Below are 17997 nucleotides of genomic sequence, written 5' to 3'. Positions count from 1 at the left end.
GTGTTGATCAGAGCCCCTCCATTTGTACTTCCAGGGTTCTGTGAAGCAACATAAATTACATTTGTACTAAAGACCCAAAGGGGATTTACCATTTAAAGCTAGTTTCATTTACTTCAGAAATTGGCAAATGTTCTCGCAGCACCATTAACTTTTCATTCTGTAAGAACTCAAGGAGGGCTGAGTAGGTCTCGAGCGTCAGCCAAAGGACAAGAGTTATAATGACTTGGAACAACACAAGGCATTGTGCGGCAACCACAATGAACCTGGCAAGAGCCAGACATAATGGGCGTGGGTGAGTTTCTTCTATGAAGGAATGACAGGACATATAAAGCTTGGGAAAAGTCATAGATGAAAACCAGACTTGAGTCTGGTTAGAGGAATTGGTGGTGTTTGACCCGGAAGTCAGGTTTCTTAACAACTGGCTTCATGTATATATTTCTTCAATTCTTGCAGGATGTGTATGACTAGGCCTCCTAACAGTAACATTTAGCCCTGCTCTACTTTTGTAGCTAGTTCTGCACCAGTTTCAGTGGCCAAAAATTGTATCACCTTATGGCCAACCTGGTCTTTGTCTTAGACCCATCTTCATATAACAAACACATTGGCCATCATCAGGACCAACCTCCAAATCTGACCCCCAGGGCCAGCCAGGGTTTGTGCTCTGCTATTATAGCCTTTGAAACTCCAGTGTCCCCTGGAAGCCAGGATAAGGTTTTAGAGTAGAATTTGATGGAAGCTTCATGTATGTGGAGATACACGATGAGGGAATTGTCTGTTTGGTTAATTCCTTTTTTGGGCCCAAGAGAACCCAGCCATTGGAAACGGGTTTCAAGTTTCATGGGAGATAACTTAATTAGGTAAAAGTTAAGACAATGCAACAAGTATTTATTTGCTTGCTTTTTAAATTATAAATTTAATAACCATCAATGAAAACAAATAAACAAATGTACAAAATAAGGAATGCGGTCCTACATGAAGCCATAAATAGATATATATACACCTTACATTTTAACAAAGTAGAATCAAATACATAACAAACTAACCGAAAATACATTTGCTCTGGGTCCCTGTCCAAATCTGTCAGAAGCACCATTAGCCTGGGCTCTGTTTTCTTTTCTTTCTTTAAAAAGATCGAGTTCTATTCACTGAGTCTACTTTTCATGATTCTGCCAATCTCACTCTGTATCACTTCATATAAGCTTTTTCACATTTGCTCATACTCTTCATCTGTTTCTTTTTTTTTCTCTCACAACACCATAATGTTCCATGACACTAATATGTCATCATTGATTCAGTCATTCTGTTATCATTGGACATATGGGTTGTTTCCAGTTTTGTTTTGGTTTTTTTTGCTATTACGAATAAAGCAGTCATAAATATTTTTATACAGCTAGGTCCTTTTTTTTTTCTTTTCATTATATCTTTAGGATGCACTCCCAGCAATGGGATCACTGGCTCAAAAGGAATGATGCGTTTGCCACAAGTACGTAGTAAGCACATACTAGGTCCCCAGTGCTGTACTAGGGACTGTAGAGGCTATAAAAGGGGAAAATGCGGTCCCTTCCCTCAGACAGCAGAAGGGCCAAGCAGTGGGAAGGAGGTGGGCATGGGAAAGCCAAAAGCTTACTGCTTGAGAAGAGACTTGCGGGGGCTGCAAGGCATGGGACGGGTAGGGGGAACATGAAAGCTCCCTTCAAGCGTTCGAAGGGCTGCCATGTTGGGGGGCAGGGGCGACACACTTGCTTTACTTGGCACCAAGGGCAGCACGAAGAGCAACAGCCTCTGCACAGAGGCAGATTTTGGCTCTAAAGAAGGAAGCCTGACAATCAGGGCTGTCCAAAAATAGATTAGGCTGCCTCAGGAGGTAGTGGGATCCCCATCCCTGGAGGTCTTTATGCAGAGGCTGGATAACCATTCACCAGGGATGATGTCGAGAGTATTCCTGCTTAAGGAAGGACTAGACGAGATGACCCCTTCCAACTCGGAGACTCTGTAAGGAACGACAGATGAGACAAGGCATACATGCGGTAAACAAGCAAGGAACAGTGCCCAAGAGGTCAGGTGGGGCCCACATCATTATGATCAACCACACACACATACACTGAGTATCAACCACAGGGAGGCAGCATGGTACAAGGGGAGACGTTGGGGGGGGGTGAGAAATGAGCACTGGTTTTGAAGTCAAAGATTCTGAGTTCAAACCATGATTCTACCCCTTCCTACTGATGTGACCTAGAACAAGTCACTTTGCCTATCTGGAACTCAGTTTCCCCTTCAATAAAATGAAGGAATGGAATTAGATGATCTCTGCAGTCCCTTCTAGCTTTAAATCTATGCTCCTATACGGAAAGCATTGTGCTCAGTGGTCAGGGGATTAAAAGAAATAAATGGGCACAAGGAAACCCAGCCATTGGAAATGGGCTTTAAATTGTAGTGGGAGATCACCTAATTAGGTAAAGACAATGCAGCAAGTATTTATTTGTTTTTTTAATTATAAATTTAATAAACATCAATAAAAACAAATACACAAACAAATGTACAAAATAAGGAAGGGAGTTCTACATAAAGCCATATATGAGTGTGGCATATATGTGTGTGTGTGTATGTGTATATGCATACGTGTGTGTGTGCATATGTATATATATACACACACACACATATATACACATACAATACACACACACACACACATACACGTACATACAAACTCCTCACAAAAAAACCTTAATTTAGTCGGAGAGTTAGGCCCTAGCCCTCATTACCTTGGGTAGAGCAATAGATGAAAACCAGCCTTTAGTGATTTTAAAGGAATTGGTGTGTTCACCTGAGAAGGCAGAAAACTAATGAGTTTCCAAATAATTGTTTTATCTATCTATTTCTTCAAAACTCCACTTATTTGTGATTGTGTTGATATAACAGTTTCTTTCTATAACTCTTCATGAGTTATGTTAGTCAGTTTGTTTATGGTTTAACAATCATTCTTCATTCCAATCAGGAAATCTTTCCTCTGAAAAGCTACTTACAACCTGGTTTTGGATTTGAATCCTGCTTCAGTCATTTAAAACATTTAGAGACAGTCAGACTCAATGGTTCCTTCTTGTTCTAAATCTATGATCTTCTGACTTGGGGAAAGTCAACAACTCTCCAAGATTCATTTCCCTTATGTATAAAATGAGAGGGTTGATTGAGATTATACGTAATGTTCATAGGATCATAGATTAAAAGCTGAAATAGATTTTAGAAGTCATCAAATCCAACCACATCGTGTTACAGATGAGTAAACTTAGGTTCAGAGTGGTTAAATTATTTGACCAGAGTCACACAGATAGTAAGAGCATGAGGCAAGATTCAAAGCCAGGTCTTTCATCACTCTGTCCACCACACCACACTGCCTTTCAGACCCTGAATCCTATGTTCTTAATAATAAATCATGATAGAAGATATTGGTAAGTGCCAAGGGAGTGCAGTCCAGTCCAGAAGTTCTGAAGGAGTCTGCAGTAGTGAGGTATCTGCCTATGTTCTGAAGGATGAACGGGACTTGGATGAGCAGAGAATAGGGGAAGGATATTCCAGACAGAGAGGATCTGACAAACAAAGCTAAGGAGATGGAAACTCCACATGTGTGCACTTAAGTGATTGGGAATGCCATGGAAATTCAAAGAGGAAGCCAGAGTGAGCTGGGTCAATCACGGAAGGCTCCATGGAGTAGGTGGAAACTTGCTCTAGATCTAAAAAGATGCGTGAAAGAGAGAACGGAGGACAATGCTCCTAGGCATTGGTGATAATTTGAACAAAAGTACAGAGTCACAGCTTATGCGTGGGAAGAGTGAGAGTGGGTGGAAAGGAATAGTAATGAAACAAGCCCGAAGGTCAGTGCTGAAGAACAGCTACAGATTGGTTGGAAAAGTAGGTGGGAATAAGTGAAAGAGGGCCTTGAATGCCAGGATGAGAAATCTGGACTTGATCTCTTAGGTCAGTGGTCTCTAAACATGTTTTATTAAAAACCTCTATTAGTTAAAAAAAAAAACACAGCCATAATATATGCCTATTTACTTATTTATAAATTATATTATTAATTACAAATTAGAATTATGAATTACATAATTTATATTATCACATTTGATATATTATATGAAATAATTGTAAATTATATACTTGTATAGCAGTTTTAATAATGATGTACATTAGGAGAATGCTGTGGGTATCTCTAGAGTGGTTATCACGAGTGGGGAACTTGCAAACTGGCCTTGAGGCTAAGTTGTAACTGCCCCAAGGAGCCAGCACTCAACCCAGAAGAGGGGAGGCTGAAAGCTTGAACAGCAAAGGGAGGGGGCAGAGCCAGGAGTATTATGTGTGGTAGATGTGGTTGTATTAAGAGATGAGATGATATTCACCTTTCCACCCTCCAGATGGCTGATTACACATTCACTGGGGTCAGGCCACACAACCCTCCCAACTTTGGCGAACATTGTCTTAGGTAACAGAGAACCTTAGTAGATTCTCAAGGACAGGGGTGTATGATCAACATGGAAATATGATTATAGAAAGATTAATCCATACCTACAGGTATGTAGGATGGCCTAGGGGAAAGGGGCATTGGGGCAAGAGTTAAGAGTCTGGTGTAGTAATTCAGGAATGAGATAAAAGGGGCTTGGGTGTGGGAGTGAGAGAGAGGAAGCAACGGGAATGTAGAAGGAACAAATTCAAGAAACAATCGAAGGGAAGGATTCCCTGACTACACAAATGATGGCTAAATTCTGGAACAGGCCACCAAAAAAGGTTATAGGATTTCTGTTTCTGGAGATTTCTGAAAATAGGATGAAGTCTCCTCTGTCTCAGGGGGTTTAATCATTCATCTGTCTAGTAGCAGGAACAGAGCCATTTATAGGTATTTTGTAGCTCCAGAGATCAGAATGGAGCTGATAAAAATGTAAATAACGGTATCTGTGATGGGGCACTTTGAGCTGCGACTTGGCCATCCTCCAATAGGAAAAGAAGTCCTAATACCCAGGTGGAATTTATTAGGGCCCTAAACAGGAACCTGGATCAGAATAATAGGATCATAGATTTGGAGATGAAAAGGGATCTTAGTAACCATACGGTCTCATTTTACAGCTGAGGAAACTAAGGCCCAGAGCAATGAAATGACTTGCCCAAAGAAACAAGTAGCAAAGCATCAGAGCTGGGACTTGAACCTGGATCCTGTAACTTCATATTGAGTCCTCTTTCCTCCACACTGTGGTCCTTTTAGGTCCATTACAGCTCTGTACCTGAGTGATTTCATAGAATCATAGATTAGAGGTAGAAAGGACCTTAGAGATCAGAGGATCACAGACGTGGACCTAGAAAGGACCTTAGAGGTCATTGAAGCCAACCCTTTCACTTTGCAAAAGAGGAAATCCACGCCCATTAGAATGTAAGCTCCTTGAGGGCAGGAACTTGGTTTTCGTTTTTCATCCTTGTTTCTCCAATGTCTATATACATAGAAAGTATTTAATGAAATTTTGTGGATTGAATTGAACTGAGGCCAGAGGAAGTTGGCTTGCCTGTGGTAGCACTGATTGAAAATGGCAGAGTCAATATTTGGATCCAACTCCTCATTCTCCAGATCTAGGACTCCTTCCACTGTACCAAGCTCCCTCCATGCCTGGCACATAGTAGGTACTTAATAAGTGTTTACTGACTGACTAGTCTAACTCTCTCATTTTGTAGATGAGGAATCAGACCAACATGGTTCACCTCCTTCCCTCTATTTCTCTTCTGTCTCAAGTGAGCCCAGGCTGGGGGAATGGGAAACCTATTGGTGAAGTAGAGATCAAGCAACAGAGCCAGCAGACTGGACTTTGTGTCCCATGGGGGAGCTGTCTAATTGACTAACCTGGAAGTCTTGAGGGGGCCTGGTAGATGTGTACCACACATCATGTCAAAATGGAAATTAGTGGTGCGCAGCTAACATCGTAAATAGGAAAGGTCAGCAGTATTCTGCATGATAAACCCCAACCACTGTAAACAGTTAGAAGTACACAGTTCAGGGCAAATAGAAATAACCAACCTTCTTTTCTTTTTTGCCCCAAGTGAACTGGAAGCTGCTCTTCTGTCATAATTTAAGGTTGCTACTGACTTCTAAGGTACAGCTAAAAGCTTTGCAAAGTGTTGTATACAAGGCTGAGAAATGAAGTGGAAAGAGCTCAGAATGAGATGTCAAGGAGATCTGGGCTGGAATTGTTACTCAGCCACTAACTGATTCCTTGAGTAAGTCATGTCCCATTTCAGGGGCTCATTTGCCTCAATAGTAAGAAGAGAAGCTTGGACATAGATAATCTCTACTTTCCCTCTCAGGTCCGAATCTATAAATCTGTTTATCTGTGTGTATTTTTTCTTATTTGCCTTCCACAATTCATGATTGATAGAAATATTTTCACAATTCTCAGGCCACCAAGATCCCTTGAGTTGGTCAGGGACATCCTTCTCCTTTGCTTTCCCTACACCCCTCTCCTATGAATGCTTGGATAACCTGAGAGTCACCAATTCTAGTCCTTTAAAAGGAAGACTATTAGACTTCTACCATCTGCCCTGCCTCCAACTACCCATCCCCTGCCATATTGTCAACTGGATTGCTGTTGCTCCCTAGAGACAATTGGACCTTGCCATCAGCCCTATCACTGAACCGTGAAGACCTTCAAGTCTTTCAATCTGCCCTGCAGCTAACATTTATGTGTAGTCTCCTCCCATTGGAATGTGAGCCCCTTGAGAGCAGGGATTCTCTCATTTTTTCTATTTGTATCTCCAGGGCTTAATAGTGATTGGAACACAGTAAGGGGTAAACATGTACTTTGTCATTCATTCATTCATTCATTCATTCATTCATTCATTCATTCCTAAGGGAATATGGGCTCCTTCTGAAGAGTTCAAGAGTTCACATTGCTTATTCCCCACTCACAGAGGGGAGACAGCATGACACAATGGATAAAGTCCTGGATTTGGAATCAAGAGAACTTGGGTTATAATAATCACAGCTCACATTTATATAGCCAGTTAAGGCTCACAAAGCACTTCACACATATTACCTCATTTGATCTTCACAACAACCCTGTGAGGCAGGTGCTATTATCATTCTTGTTTCACCAATTAAGAAAGTGAGGCTCAGAGAGGTCAATAGCTTTCCCAGGGACACAGAGTTACTAAGTATCAGAGGCTGGATTTGAACCCACAGCTCTCCTGATTCCAAGTCTAGAGCTCTCTACTACAATATGCTGCCTCTCATCTATTAGCTGTGTTGCCACAGGTGGGTCAATTAACCCTTCTGAGCCTCAGTTTCCCTATCTATACAATTGGCATGATAATACCTAGATTTATTTATTTCACAGAGTTATTGTGAGACTAAAGTAAGGTAATCTATGTAGGGTGCTTTGCAAACTTTAAAGTACTATATAAATGTCAATTATTATAGATGCTACCCATTACTTAATAGTATTTTAACTGATTCCACCATAGCTTAAGGACTCAGAGTAAATAGAATACCCTTTTATGCTCCAAAGCAAGTCTTCTCTTTAGAACTAGTTGAGATTCAAAAGTCTATAATCAAGAGACTATAGATTTAGAGCAGGAAGGGACTGTGAAGCCCAATCCCTCCTTTTACAGATGAAGAACTGAGGTCCAGAGAACCTGAGGGATTACTCAAGGTCATACTGTTAGTAGGTAAGAGGCAGTGTGGCAAAGACAGATTTGAACCCGGGCCTTCTGACTCAGAATTCAGGCCTCTTCCCCTTCACCCTTGTCCGTGATCCCACAAACAGGGATCTGGAAGACGGTTAGACTGCGGCCATGGTAAAGAGCCTGTTTTGGGCTGGAAATACAATGGAAAAGGCTGAGAAGAGCAATTCTAAAAACAAGATACTTAATAAGAGAGTTCCTTCAGTCACTAAACTTCTCCAATTTGAGTCCTACTTATCCTTGGAGTCTTGGAATTCTACAAACTGGGTGCCAATTACCTAATTTGGAGGGATGTGTTTTTGAGGTGTTTACAAGGAGGTGTGGAGTAAATATTTATGATACTTGTTTAGCAAATGGAGTGGAAATTACAGTTGCCTTTGCAAGGAGTGGTTTTTGTGCTTCAGCTTTGCTACATTAGTTTTCTCAGAGGTGACAGCTCTGATTGTTAAATAAGCCGTTGCATGGTGAATGTGTGGGGCGGGGGTGATACGGGTAACAGGAAGAACAGCAAAATACCACCACATTGAGTGGTTGATTTAAGAGGCGTCTTTCCCCAAAGTGAACCAATTTAAGGATAAAAAGCACAGAAACTCAGCGTTTGAGGGGAAAGTTGATCTATTGCCTCGTGTGACCTGACATGCCTTCTGAAAAGGAATATGTGGTTAAGGTTGGTTGTTTCACTGAAACCAACATGCTGCATGTCACAGCTATTGGTTCAGTCACCATACCGTCCTTATTGGCTTTCCTTCACAACATTTCGACAACTGCTTCCTGATACTGTAAATGCTGTCTATCAAAATCCACAAACATGCTGCCTGAAAGCTCTCAGGAGGGAGTTCCAGACTCAAGAATTGCCTAGCTGAGTGAGCAGAACCAGATATAGTCAACAGAGATCACTATAAGAGGGACAGATGTGGGTAAAAATGGTGCTTTAAAGATGGAGTATGAATCAGAGACAATTGAATTGCTTTGAAGATGTGGAATAAATAATGGTCCCTTTAGCCCTGCATATACCCATTCCCAAATTCTCCCAAACCATCCACCATGTTAGCCTTAGTTCCCTCCTCCAGAATCCTCTCTTACATAAACCATTTCTCTCCCTTCTCTTTCTTTCTTTTTCCGTCCCCTTCCATTTTATTCCATTCTGTTCCCTTTCCTTCTTTACCCTTCTTTTCCCTTTGAGGCAAGTTCAAATCTTATTCTAGGTAATCTCAGAAAAGTAACTTACCCTCCCTGGGCCTCAGTTTCCTCATGAGTAAATGAGGAGGTCATATTAGATGACCTTTCAACTATCTTCCAACTCTAAATCTATGGTTCTATGGAATTCATCCATTCATTTCACTAGAAAGCCACAGAAATATCAGTCCAAGCTCTAGCTTTATTTAGCTATGTGGCATTAGGCAAGTTATTCACTTACATGAACCTGACCTTCACAGAATCATAGAATCTCACAGGGTGATAGGACTATAGGGTAAACACTAGAAATGTCTTGAGAGGACATCTAGTCTAACCCACCTATTTTACAGATAAGGAAACTGAGGCCCAGAGAGGTGCTCAAGACAGAAACAAAACATCAGAGGAAGGATCTGAATCCTAATCCTCTAATTCCAAAGTTAGTGCTCTTTTCAACAATACACGGCCTTCCTTGCTGGGAAAGGACTTCAAAGGTTCCAGAATCACCATGTTTTAGAGCTGGAAGAGATCTCAACAATCATCCTGTCCAACCCATATACAAAAGGAAACTATCACAACATAATCATCCAGTTTCCAATAAGCCTTCCAATCAGAGCACACTGCCTTCCGAAGTCACTCATCTTTCTATTTTTAAATATGTTTTTCATGGTCTCCAGTCTAAACATGCTTTTTTGCAACCTTGACGCATAACTCTTGATCTTCCCCTCCAAGGACAAACAGAATGAGCCTACTTCTCCTTCCATATGAGAGACCTTCAAGTCTTCTCTTCTCCAGGCTGAACATCCCTGGTTCCTTCATATGAACTTCATGACATGGGCTTGGGGGCCTTAACTATCATGGTTGCCCTTTTCTGGACAAATGGGTTATCTAATCCAATTCATACCCGAGGAGAAATCCCATCTACCAATCCCTAGCAAGTGGTCATTGATCCTCTACTTGAAGTTCTCCAGTAATGGGAAACTCACTCCTCCCTGAAGCAGCCCACTTAACTTTTGGACTTTTTTAATGATTAGGAAATGTTTTCTTATCTTGCCATTATCTGTCCTTATATGACTGCTGTGCATTGCTTCTAGTTTTATACTTAATGGTCAAGCAGAACACATATGACAACAACAAAAATAAACAATAATAATTAGTAGTAGCAGTATTAACAGCAATTAGCATTTATGTAGCACTTTAAGCTTTTTACAAATATTATTTCATTTGATCCTCACAATAATCTTGGGAAGTAGGTGCTATTATTATCTCTATTTCACAGACAAGCAAACTGAGGCCATCAGAGATGGCCCAGGATCACATAGCTAACGTCAGAGGCCAGATTTGAACTTGGGCCTCTCTGATCTGAGATCTCTAACCACTTCACGACATACCTACATACAATCCCTCCTCCACAGTCAGTCCTTCTTATTATTAAAGTGATTATTATGCACCCAACCCTCCCCCTCCCCATCCCCATCCAAAGTCTTTTCTTTTCCAGACTAAAATATTCCCCATTCTTTCAACTGATCCTTGCTAACCTGGTCACCATCCTCAAGACCTCTTCTGGCTTATCAGCATCTTTGCCAACATGGGGCATACATCCAGACACAAACATAACACTTCTCATGTGGTCCACCCAGAGTAAAATGTAGTGGGACTACAACCTTCCTCATTCTGGGCACTGGTTCTTTTAATTCAGCCTTAGATATTATTAGGGGTTTTGGACACCATCTCACATTGTTGACTCACATCAAGCTGAATACTTGCCCCATCTCCCCCCATTCTGTGTTTATTCAGTTGACTTTTGTTTAACCCGCGTGAAGAACTTTACACTTGTCCCTATTACATTCCATCCTCTCAGAGTCAAGTGGTTTTTTGCAATTTTTCCTCATCTATAAAAAAGGAGTTGGACTCTGATGATCTGGAGACTTTTCACCAGCTCTAAACTTCTGTGGATGTCTAAAACCCCATTACCTTTCACCCAAGCTGCATCCTCAAGTTGGATTACCATTCTACACTCCTGCCCTTGTTTTGGTCACCAGCACCTGCAGTCTTTACTGATTTCCATCTCCCAACCCCGATTATGCCCTCTCTCCCAAATTACCTTATATTTAACTACTTTGTAAATTTTGTGCTTATTTGCTTTATATTCATACTGCATAGATTTATATAAATACCTATTTCCCCGGTTAGACTATCAGCTTCTTGTGAGTGGCGATCATTTCATTCTTTGTTTTTGTATTCCCAGAATCTAGCAGAGTGCCTGGCTCATTTAATAAATACTGATTGTACTTACAACTTATGTTGCATATTCACGTCCATCTATATACCATTGTACTAAGTGACTACTTGACAAATCAAATCAAATTAATGTATATCAATTAATTTCATGCAGGTAGGTGTCAATTAGCAAGCCTATATGGGGTATGGAAATGTATAACATGAAAAGTTCCAGGAGCAGAAAAAGGGATACTATGCAGGAGAAAGGAAGTCACATCTAGAGCAGAGACAACTGGATGCAGGAAAGATTAGGCCCTCATAAAACAGAGTTTTTTGAGACTACATCAAAAGTCATCTACCCTACCCCTACCCCCAATTCGGCTTGCTATGTATAAGGCACTGTACTGGGGGGTACAAAGAGGAATAAGACATTGTCTCTGTCTTCAAGGAATTTGTACTGTAATTGGGGGAATTAAATATAAACATTTGAAAATGCAAATAATTGTGTATGATTTAAATATGAACTCAAGGCAACAAGAGAGATCACAGAACCTTAAGTCTAGATCTGGAATGGACCCTAGAAGCCATCTAGCTCTCGTTTTACATAGGAGGAAACTGAGGCACAAAGGAGAAAAGCAACTTGCCCATGGTCACAAAGGTAGTAAGAGACAGAAGTAAAATCTGAACTCACATCTTCCGATTCCAGAGGCAACATCCTTTTCACTATACCATGCTGCCATAACTAATTGTCAACTAAATCTTAGAGTCAGCAATTACTATAGGAAATCATAAACAGGAAAAATCAGTTCAGTCCAGGGAGATCAGTAAACCAATTACATCCCTCAAGTAATATAGAAAGAAAAGCTAAGTAAACGAGGTCAAGAAGTAATGTAGAAGGTCCTACCAAACCAGAAAGACTTTGAGTCCAGGTGTGCTAACAAACTCATTTGCCTATCATCCAAGGACCAGCCTAGCTGCTCATCACTAGAGGACTGACCACCGAGACACGATTATTTTTTGGTCACAGAAACTCATGAAGGCAGTCTACTAAGGCATACAAAGCTGTCATTCTGCAGCTGGGGAAGGTAGCACCCATCCAGATGAAACCTTTCTGTAGACCTTAACATTGAAAACTGGAATGCTGAAATCATCAGCAGAGAACTTAAACACATCTAAACACTCAGGGTAAAGCTCAAAGGCTGCATCTCCCTCCCAGTTTTCTTCTTCTGCCTTTCACCACTAACATCCCCTCCCAAAGAGCCTAAAGAAGAGAGAGAAAAGCAAGGAAGCCAACATACTTCTCCATGTCAACAAGGCTACGTACATTCACCAGATGGATGGATCTTGTTATCAATGGCTTCTAACTCTCAATTGCCACGTTCTCACTTTATGATCTCATTCTCTCCCTCTCTCTTTCTCTGTGTGTGTGTGATATATGATAAAAAAAATCTTAATCCCACCTAGATCACTAATATACTAATGAATTAATGCACTGGAGACACTTTAAACTCTTTGGATGCAATGAATTAAAAAAAACTCAAGATATTGTTGTTATTATTTCACTAAGGTGTGTGAAGATACAAGAACATAATATTTGCAAAGAGTTTTAGAAATGGAGAAAAGTAGGACATTATTGTGTAGTTATATTAGTTGCTTTGAATCTTTCGACTATTGGTTTTCTACCAAAAGGAATACACATTCTGTCTGTACAAGGATATTCCGTCCTAATTTGTAGGGGTTTTCCTAGGTTCCTATGGACCTAGTAAACTCAGAGATTTATCCAGAGATTTGTCTAAATCTTTCATTCTATCATCCTCATTTCCCAGAATCATAGAAGCACTCCCCTTCCACCTATCCATCTACATACACCCCACCCACTCACACACACACACATACACACACACACTGCATCAGTGGCTCCCTGTTGCCTGTTAGGAGTTCTCAGTTTAATCCCTGGCTCTACCAATAACTATATGGCTTTGGTCAAATCAATCTAACTTTTCTGGGCTTCAGTTTGACTAAGGTTTGACAGAGGTTTGACTAAGGTCCCTTCTATTGCTAATAATCCATTGTTCTAAGATTTGCTTAATTTGTCTGGGATATATATCCCCCACACTTCCAAAAGAAATTGGACAGACTTGTTAAACACACACACACACACACACACACACACACACACACAGAGCATCAGTGGCTCCCTGTTGCCTCTAAGATATTTTTTTTAAAAAATCCTCAGCCTGGCATTTAGAGTCCTTGGAAATCTGACTCCTATCTACCTTTCCTGTCTTATTTCATAGGATTCCTCTTCCTGCATTCTCCATTCCCATAAAACTGGCCTAAAAGCTCTTTTCTCCTCTAGTCCTATCCTCTGCACAAATGCTACCTCTCCCTCCCCTATCTGGAACTCATGTGCCCCTTACCTCCAATTGTAGAATTTCTAGCTTCTTTCAAAGCCCAACACAGATTTCCCTCCTCCCTTTTGGATCCCCATGGGTCACAGTACTAGTACTCTTTGCTACTGGAGCTAAATCACCTGGCATGTGCTTTCTATTTATGTTTCTGTGTATATGTTGCATCATCTCATTGAATGTAAACTATTTCAAGGCAGAGTCTGTTTCAGTTTTGATTTTGTATCCCCAGCTCCTACTGCAGTGCCTTTCACGTAATAAGTGTTTAATAAATGCTTGTTGAAATGAACTGAATCCTGCAGTTTTAGAGTAGAAAGGTAGCTGCTTGGCTCTTTAGAGTAGTAGGAAAATTGCCACTGGAAGAACACTGGATTAAAGTTAGGAGATCTCAGTTTAATCCCTGGCTCTACCAATAACTATGTGGCTTTGGTCAAATCAATCTAACTTTTCTGGGCTTCAGTTCCAAAGAGGTTTGACTAAGGTCCCTTCTATCGCTAATAATCCATTGTTCTAAGATTTGCTTAATTAATCTAGGATATATATCCCCCACACTTCCAAAAGAAATTGGACAGACTTGTTAAACACAACATTAAATAAGACAAGAGGGGCATGAGGCAATCTCAGATATAGGAAGACCTGAGTTTAAGTCTTGTCTCGGCCACAAGTCATTTAAACTCCCAAGCAACTCTTTAAGATGCTGAATTGCTGACCAGCTGTTGATCTGCATTGATAGAGGATATTTCATCACTAGAGCTTCCCTATGCCCATGAAATCATAGGTCCAGACTAAAATCCACCCAACCCCCCCCAACACCCACACCCACACCCCCCACACACACACAATTTAAAAGAACCAGTATTGATTTTCTTTATCTTCAAAGTCCGGCATACTAAATGAATTACAGTCAATTTTTGATTATTAGTGCTGACTGAGGTCAGAATTATCTGACTGAAATCTGAAATCATTATAGCCACTAATTCTTGTGTTCAAAATTTTTCCATGGCTGCCCAAAGTAATAAATTACAATTAGTTAATTTATATCACTAGTAAGAAGTGCTAAAATGTCACAAAGACAGGCAACACACTCTGGGAGACACTGAGGGACTGATCTTTTGTTTTCCATGAACCCCACAGGCAGGCTGCTGAAGACTAGAAATGGACCCCCTTCTCAGAATCCTGTTTTTAAATAATTTAAGGAAATAATAGATTTCAATTTGAGGTTAGGGAAATAAGAATGTGTTTTCCTTCCATGTTCAAGGACCTCCAAAATCTAGCCACAACCCCCAGGTTAAAAACCCATGGACTGAATAATCCACAAATCACATAATCAAACTCTGAATAATAGTGAGTTGGTTGCACTTTCCAAAAATTTCTGGACAATTACTTTGATACACAAATTTAGTGATATAAACTTGCTTAAGATACACTTTGGTTTTCCAAAGAAAGTCTCTTTCTTTCCCCTCCCTACTTTCTGATGTCCTTTCCCCCCATTGCACCTTGTCCCTACCTTAAGCTCTCAGCTTTTGGAAACTCTAAGGATGCCAGCTGCCAAGGCACAGGTGACATTGTAAAATGCAAGCTTTCCTGTTCTCTCAGTTCTTCTTGAAAGTGCAGGCAAAAATGAAGTTATTTTGTTCATCAGTCAGACAATTTGGATCTGAGTAAAGTGTTAAATCACGCTAGCCAATATATTCAGTGAGTGAAACAGAGGTGCTTAAAGGAGAAAAAAATAGCTAAAAATCAAGAATATTCATGGTTTTGTCTCTTATGCTGCTTCCTGGCAGGACTGTGCTAATGGTTTGGTGAAGCAGCAGCATTCTCCCCATCACCACTACAGGTTAAAACAATCCCTCTTGGTTGAAAAGTGCCACACTAGGGCAGTTGACTTATGATGTTGCTTGCTTGCTTGTTTGTTTGTTTGTTTTAGGACCTTTTTGGAGAAAATCATTTTATAGGTTGCTTTGACTTCTGCATCCCCTTACTTTCCTCCGTCTGACTTTTCCCTTTCTCAGGTGAGATGATGGCAGGGAGGATGAATGCCAACCTTAGGACCAAGGACAGCGCCCTGGAGGAGCTATAAACGGATATATTTCATTCAAAGTCTGACAGGCAGAATTGCACAAGAAAAGTTTTTTTTTTCTTTTTTCTTTAATACAAGTTTAATGTTAACATAATTCAGTTGGCAGCTCTGGCATCCATTTCCACGCTTTAATTTCTTACCCTGGGATTAATTGTCCTCCTGCAGAGAACTGGATATGAATCATTCGTGAAAATACAACCAGTCGCCCTTCCAGGAACTGGCTGAAAAGTGAGAGTAAACAGGGGACTACAAGAAGGGAGAATGTCCAGTCTAGAGATATTTCCTTTTCTTGTGCCAGTAGGGTTCCAAGCACCACCCAGGGTACCCATTCTACCGTCCGGCCTCCACCTCAGTCCCCAAAGTAGTTCCTTCAGTGACTGTGAGTTTGTCACTTAGCACACTGCTTCAGCTTGTGAGAAATGCTAGCTGTGAAATTTCTTAACGATGTAAAACTCTTGAAGACTCATTTGGGGGGTGGGGGATGTTGCTTCTCCCTTTGAAGATTTTAAAAGAAGTTTGGTTGTATTAGGAAGGGCACTCGCCTGGGAATTAGGTCACCTGGGCTTTAGTCTCAACTCTGACACTGATTAGCTTGTGTGACTTAGCGCAAGCCACTTTCCTTCTGGGAAAGTGGGCCTCCATTTCTCATCAGTAAAATGAAAGTATGGAACTGAACGGTTTCTAAAGTACTTTCTTGCTCTAAAATTCTATAAATCGCTATATATTTTATAAATCGCCAAGGAGGCAACTCTATTCCAGGACAGAGAAGGGTAAATTACACGAGCCTCTCTTCAAGACTTAAGAACCCATTCCACTACTCTTTCTGGCTGGGGGGGGGGGGGGGCAGAATATAGCCTGAGAAATGGAAACCGTATCACCCAGGCTAGACAGCTAACATAAATGTAGCGTTCCAAGGGCGTTTCCTAAGTCATCACACCTTTCAGTAGATCCCAGCCTCGAAGCAAGTGAGATGCTGTCTTAGGAGACTGCAGTTCATGGAGATAGAGAATGGATGATTGAAATGGACGGTGAGGTGTGGAAGAGGTGGGGCGAGACGTAGGATGAAGTAGGGGAAGCCCCAGTCCAGCCCCAACCATCAGCGAATCTCATCCAGACTTGCTTTACTACCTCCGAGTTTTATGACCACAAAAGCCACAAGCAGTGGGGGAAGGGTGGGCGTGGAGGAAAGGTTTGGCGGTCTAACTTTTCCCAATGCTTGGAAGCCAAGATCCTCCGGAGTTTGCAGGTGCAGGGGAAGAGAGGAAAGGGGAGCAGGGGCGGGGCTCAGGTTTGGGAAGAAGGTAGAGGAGGCGGGAGAAGCGGAGGGGGTAGGGGTTAGGGGGAAGAGCCGCGCTGCGCGCAGCTGACAGGGCTGTCCCTGTCTCCCAGCCCCAGCGCCGCGCTACGAACTCCAGACCCGTCCCCTCCCCTCCCGTCCACTCCCTTCTCCTGCCGTCCCCTCCCCTCCCCTCCCCATGGGGAGGATTCCCCCACTAACACGTCTGAGCCAGCCGCAGCCTCTCCCCGGGCTGGAGAGGAGGAGGGAAAAGCAGCACGGAGCCGCCGCCGTCGCTGCTGCTGTCACACTTTCCCCTCCTTCTCCCTCCTCCTCCTCCACCACCACCACCACCACCTCCCCCTACTCCTCCTCTTCCTCCTCCTCCGCTTTCTCCTCCTGGCACCTAAACTAGGCTCCGAGCTCTCCCCTCATTGCATCTCTCACCAGCAGTTGCTGCAGCCAGACTAGCGGCCGTGGTCGCCTCTGTGCCCGTGCCCGAGGCTCTCCTCCTCCTCCTCCTCCTCCTCCTCCTCCTCTTCGTCGCCTTCCTTCTCCTCCACCTCCACCTGCTCCCTGGGCTTCTCGTCTTCCTCCTCCTCCTCCTTCTTCTCCACCTCCACCTGCTCCTTGGGCTTCTCTGCGGCGGGGAGGGACCTCCCCGACCGCCGCCCCTCGTCCCAGCGGTGGCCACCCGCGCCATGCATCCTTCTTCTCCTCCTCCTCCTGCCCCTTCGAGGTGCTAAGTCAGTCTCATGCTGCTGCTGCTCCGGGGGCTGCTGCTGGTCGCAGCCTTCTTGCTGCTGCCGGTCCGGGGCTGGACCTCTGCCGCTGGGGGGCAGGACGAAGCGGGCCTCTTCCTGCCTCCACTCAACGCCTCCTCCTCGCCGTCGCCCCCCGATCCCAAAGCCACCTCCAGCGCCATGGAGCTTGACCTGGAGGCGCCCCAGGTTGACGAGGACGCGGAAGACCCGGGAGAACCGGGAGACCCAGGTGGCCAGGAAGCCGCGGAGAGAAGCCACGCGGCCCCGTCGTCGGACCCCAACTCGAGCGCTTCCCCGGCCGCCTCCTCGGCAGCCTCCGCGGACGACTCCTCGCCCCGGCCTGCCGCCGCCTCGCCCCGGCCC

The 17997-nt window shown here is 42.8% G+C and overlaps 1 long non-coding RNA gene across 1 annotated transcript; it reads right to left on the bottom strand.

Annotated features, from left to right (window-relative positions):
• Nucleotides 1–1390: 1390 nt before the first annotated feature.
• On the bottom strand, nt 1391–17451 carry LOC114050677. Its single transcript, XR_003570054.1, has 2 exons — nt 17318–17451; nt 1391–1990 (listed from the first exon to the last, which is right to left on the bottom strand). It is a non-coding gene; the product is annotated as an uncharacterized LOC114050677 (long non-coding RNA).
• Between the last annotated feature and the right edge of the window lie 546 nt (nt 17452–17997).

This window comes from Vombatus ursinus, unplaced genomic scaffold (genome assembly GCF_900497805.2).
Source record: "Vombatus ursinus unplaced genomic scaffold, bare-nosed wombat genome assembly UNPS02014799.1, whole genome shotgun sequence".
Classification (NCBI taxonomy): domain Eukaryota; kingdom Metazoa; phylum Chordata; class Mammalia; order Diprotodontia; family Vombatidae; genus Vombatus; species Vombatus ursinus.
This window is presented reverse-complemented; position numbering and strand designations above follow the sequence as displayed.